The sequence below is a fragment of the Mauremys mutica genome, chromosome 7 (assembly GCF_020497125.1).
Source record: "Mauremys mutica isolate MM-2020 ecotype Southern chromosome 7, ASM2049712v1, whole genome shotgun sequence".
Lineage (NCBI taxonomy): Eukaryota > Metazoa > Chordata > Testudines > Geoemydidae > Mauremys > Mauremys mutica.
In genome coordinates this window covers 122503223-122508798 of record NC_059078.1, presented here as the reverse complement: position 1 = coordinate 122508798, position 5576 = coordinate 122503223, and the positions used below count along the sequence as shown (strand labels likewise).

Here is a 5576-nt window from a genome sequence, read left to right as displayed (position 1 = left end):
CAAACCCAGAAGCATTGGAGTTCAACTTTCAAACCTTTGGGCTCCAAATGAGGCTCAGCATGTCCCGCCCCACTCCTCAAGTTCATATCTTTGCAGATTTTAAGGCCAGGAGGGACTGTATGATCATCTGGCTGACCGCTGCCCCTTTTCTGCTTTAACCCATCATCTTCTGCCTCTTTCCCAAGGCTGGGTTTGACTGGTGACTCGGTTTGCCCACGTTCTCATTTTACAACAGGGACAGCCAGGGTTTTCTGCCACTTGGCCCACTGAATTTGGAATCCTCATCCCATCGCTCTTAGGGAAGCCGCATTGGCCATTCAGAACTGAACTGAAGGGGTTGTCACTAAGGGACTGACTGGGCTGAAGCAGTAGCTTTCGCACGGAGGATGCTCTGTGTGCCTGACAGTGACGAGTCCCCGGGCAGGTGCACAAAGGGGAGGAAGAGAGGGAGGTAAGAAGGGCCTCTCCAACCCCTCTCCTTGCGCAGCAGGAAGCCAAAGTGGGTATGTCTACATTGCGCCATAAGCCTAGGCTCTAACTCCGGTTTGAGCCCGTGCCCTGTTTTCCATTCACACACAAATCAGGCTGACTTGAGTCAGCAAGCACCCAGGACCCTGCTAGGGTGGGTGGGTCAGAGCCCATGTCCCATTGAGACTTAAGTCCAAGCCCTGCCATTTTGCAGCGTGGACGCAGGTCAAGCCACAGACCTGAGTCAGAAAGTCAGCACGGTGCAGTATTGACACATTAGCCCGGCTGGGAGACCCAGGTCCAGCAATTGTATTTACATTCAAGCTCAGGTGTGGGAACACCAAGCCCACAAGTCCAGGTCCCTCAGACCTGGGCTTAGTATGCAGTGTAGACATCCTCAGTGTGGTAGGGGAACTCACTCCCTCTTCCCTCACAGCACCTGTAGGGATGCTAGATACCGGAAAGGGATGGGGTGGGGTGGTGTCTTACCTACAGGAGAAGGCTGAGCAGAATTCCTCCTGGGGACTCGGTCTGCAATCTGGTGCCCCCAAGCCACCATTCAGCACCCCTGAGGGCATCAAGGATCACAGCCTAGCTCTATATAGAGCTCTGTGTAGAGATCACTTGATCCACCAGGGAAACGAACCTACTTCTGGGATGGAATGTAGCCGCTGCTGGACACTGGCCAGCAAACCCCGCATAACTCAAGCTGGGGCACTAACACTTTTTGTCTTCCTTCAAGGGCCTAGTCCATGACACGAGTCTGCTACTGCCTGAGAGCTAACACACATGGGGTGAAATCCTGGTCCCGCTGAAGGCAACTGCAAAACTCTCATCGATATCAGTGGAGGTGCTAGGATTTCAGGTGTGGTTTTTACGCTCAAGCCGTAGAGTCTCATGCTTTTAGATCCAGAGCACCTAGGTATAGTTCTTGCAGATGAGCCAAGCAGGGGCATAGTTACACCTGGACAACGGGTTAGGTGTAGAAGGGAAGAAAAGTACCATACCCAGCAGGAAAATGAAATACCACAAACTGGAATTTGATGAGGACATCAGAGTTAACACACTTCTCCTCTTGCAAAAAAAATGCTGTGGGGATTTTTAATCACCATGAGCAGTTAGGCCTGTGCTTTTACCCATCATCAGAGAGACAGCACATCCAACAGCAGAGTGCTCCTGAGCAGCAGGCTGAGGCATTACTGCCGTCCCGCTTCACAACAGTGAATAGTTAATACCAATTCCTGCAGCACCCTGGGGTTTCCTTGGAGTTCTCTTCTCCCAGTCCCGACCTTTCTCTGTGTCTGAAATCTGAGAAGATCACAGCCCGAGGAAATACAGCTGCCGGCAGAAATAGATGTGCGCTGCTGCTCTGACTGTTCTTAAAATAGTGAGGGACAGCTTGTAAATCAGTGAAGACAGTGGGACTATGTGGGTGTGAGTAACTGGTGCTCAGTGTGAGTGAGGGGTTCACAATTTGTCACTATTGGGTACTATTACTCTCGCTGTGAAAGGCCATAACTGAGATCAGGACCCCACTGTGCTAGGCCCTGTACAAACACATAACAAGCAACAGACCTGATCCCCCAAAAGCTCAGAGTCTAAATAGACACTAGGCAGATGTATCATTAAACACAAATTACTGGGCTCAGTGCCTGGGTAACTGAGGGTTATTCTGTGGCCTGCAGCATACAGAAGAGCAGACCTGGTGATGTAATGGTCCCTTCTGGCTTTAATCTATGCCTTGAATATGAAAGAGGGCTCACTAAAGCACAGAGAGATGAAATCTGGGCATTGAAACCACCTCTTCTGAAGCCTCGGTCAGCTCCTTTATCTACAGGCTCATCCTTCCTGACCCTAGTGATGTTTATACGCTTTTTGGAGCAGGGACGTTCTTTCCCCATGTGCTTGTATAACAATAAGCACAACGTGGCCCCAGTCTCATTTGTGCTTGTGGGCCGGGGTGGAAGGTCCCTGGGAATATGGGGTGGAGGGATAGGAGGGGCAGGGACGGGATAGTTAAGTCACGAGGAAGAGTTCTTTGTTTATTTCTTAATGATACATGTACCTGATGCCCCAGTTAAGCTCGACAGCTTATTAATGATGAGGTCTTTTTCCTAAGGAGAACCTGAAACCATCACACAATACACATAACAGGACAACCCAGTTACAGTGCTGTACAAGGTAAGTACGCAGTGAAGCAGGTCAGTGCCGAATGTGACAGCGGAATCAGTAGCTAGATACGATTTTCATAAAATGTGCCCAGATCATTTTCTGAAACGTAGTTACAGGGGATGGACTAGCTGGGACCTGGAGGAGGGAGAAGGCCAAGTCTAAGCCACCAAGTTCATATAGCCAGAGAAAGAGGAAGAGTCTCAAAGAATCATTGTTTTTCGATGGTCCTTTTGTGGACGCATATGAAACAAATCTGTGGACTCAGCTAAGTTCCTAGTGGATAAGAATTCACCCCCACCAAAGTTTGCCAGCAGGGGAGCTAACTCGACCGTGCTTGGTAATTTGTGGATATGGGCCATGAACGCCCTTCTGGAGTGAGGCAGTCGGGTGGAACAATATGGGGTATGTTCACCCAACCCTGACCTACACTGCACTAGTTCTGTGACTATCAAAGGACATGAAGAGCAATTCCTTAGGTGCTAAAGGAGGCACCCAACTCCCATTGGGTTCTACCACATTCTCTAGGGCTGTCAAGATAGCACCGTTCTGCAAGACACGAGTGAAACCAACCTACACCTTTGCTTTGCAAACATTCATTAAACCCTCACAATTCCTCCCCAGGAGGCAGATAAGTATCATTATCCTCGTTTTATAGAAAGCAGGGAGCAGCTGACACAGGGTGGTGTCTGCTCACCTGGTGTATACCGTCATCACTCCGGTGCCCCTAATGAAGCAATGGCAGTTTACACTAGCTGAGGGTCTATCACAATGAATCAATGTCAGAACCACAATCAGGATCACAACCCTGTCCCACTGCTCTGCTCTCGCTACTGGTTGATGCTCCTTTAAGGACAGCCATGGCCGGATTTCTAATTAGGCAAGTAGGCTCGTGCCTAGGAGTGCTGGCGATCTAGGGGTACCTAAAAGCTAAAAAGTTAATACATATAGTTCCCCTGCGGGCAGCCGGGCTCCTGGCGCGGGTTGGTGGCCGCCCAGCGTGTGTGCCTGGAGCAGGATGAGCATCCGAGTCAGCCCACCTGGGGGCACTGCGAGCCGTGTCTGGCGGGGGTTGGTTGCTGAAGATGCTGGGAGTGTCCCAGCCCCTTCCCAATCTTGGCTGCCCCGCTGCCTCTCCTCCATGCTGGGGAGGGAACGGGCGGGACGTGGCCGACACCCCATTCACTTGCCTGGGTAGAGCCAGAGTGCGGCTGTTGTGCCGGGCTGCGGGAGGGATGGAAGACACCCGGGGACTGCTCGCCGTGGGAAGAGGTATAGTTCCCCCCGCCCCTTGCACCTCGCCTGGAGCAGGTGGGCTGTGTCCCGGCTCAAGCTGGGAGTGCCGTGAGTGATGGAGGGTCTTGTGCCTTTCCAGGAAGGCTGTGTTTATGTTTCTTCTCATTTAATTTTTGACAGAAACCATGAAGGTCAGCCATAGGCCTGGGGAGTGCTGTGCCTAGGGACGCGTAAGGTGTAAATCCAGCTCTGAGGACACCAGAGTCTTGTGAGAGAGTTTAGGGTTAAGCTTGTTTATTTTTTCCTTTACATTCTTTTAAAAAACAAGCCACTCATTATGATGGCTACTTCATCTTCCTCATGGCAGGGACCTGTGGGAACAAAGAGACCTGTTCCATACAGAAAGAGCTCTCTGATTGCAAAACTGCTCCCAGAACACAGAAGTGAACAAACAAAGAAACATTCCGAGAACTGACCCCTACAGCCACACCAATTTCAGCTGCATTTACCCTCCAGCCGTCTATTTCCAAGGCCATAATTAAAAGACTCAGGCCACTAAATTGCAGGAACACACACGTCTGGGACACTGTATCATTTAGTGCAGAGCTTATAGGAGTAGACGGCACCAACTGTGCTCTTCAGATCCAAAAACACGGCCCCAAACTCATGTCCCCCAGCTAAATCATAACAAAACATTGTGTGACCAGCTGCGGAGAACAGGCAAGGTTACATCTCACAGAACAAAGCACTTGTGTGTGTAATTATAGCGGTTACTCACACATCTTGCATCCAGCCAAAAGGTCTTAATTAGCCAAGCAGCAGCTTTCAGGATAACAGAACTTCTTGGCGATCTGGTCTTATTTCAAACAAACATTATTGCTGGCTGTTTGTACTGTTGGCTAATGAAATCAAGCAGTTATAATGGCTCCGCTAACGCCTTTGTCAGCCGGGTTCTTCTGTTCATAACACCCATATTCTAAGCAAAGTTCATCATAAAGGCGTAAGGTTTGCAATTAATCATTTGATGTGCCATTTGGACTGAAATATCTATCCCGGAAGGTGCATATTTCTACACCATTTGTATTGTATCTTTCTCAGTTTCTTGTCTCCAGGCATGTAGAAACGGGCCTAGTAATCACTGCTGACTACTGGCGGTGCAAAGTTGATGTCAAGCTGTCTGCAGCGACTCAAGAGCATGAGTACTAGCCTCCAGGTGGGCTATTAGGGAACAGAACACAAACCCGAAATTGGTTGTGAGTTCTATACTTAGATTTCACCTAGGGTGGCCAGATGTCCCGATTTTATAGGGACAGTCCCAATTTTGGGGTCTTTTTCTTATATGGGCGCCTATTACCCCCCCCACCCCGTCCCGATTTTTCACATTTGCTGTCTGGTCACCCTAATTTCACCAACCAATTAAAACTCCTGAGGCACTAGAACATCCTTAACATGGACTCACAGACAATCCTCCTGGGGACTCCGATCTGTCTTGCCACCTTGGTGAGAGCCTACTTTTGTGACAGATGGTCTCTCCCACCAAGAATCACAGCAATATTCAGGTTACTCCCAATCGCCCCAAACCTGTTACTTACCCCAGGTCAATTGCACTTTAGATCTCACACCAAAGACAATTGGCTTGTAGCCAAATCCTATACTTTTGTAGCAGGCAAGCAGAGAGGAGGCTGCTGGACTGTAATCCTGTT

At 49.6% G+C, this 5576-nt stretch overlaps 1 long non-coding RNA gene across 1 annotated transcript; it reads left to right on the top strand.

Moving 5' to 3' along the window:
* The first annotated feature begins 673 nt into the window (after positions 1 to 673).
* LOC123375019 lies at positions 674 to 5238 on the top strand. Its single transcript, XR_006581294.1, has 3 exons — positions 674 to 1333; positions 2588 to 2649; positions 4054 to 5238. It is a non-coding gene; the product is annotated as an uncharacterized LOC123375019 (long non-coding RNA).
* Positions 5239 to 5576: the final 338 nt, after the last annotated feature.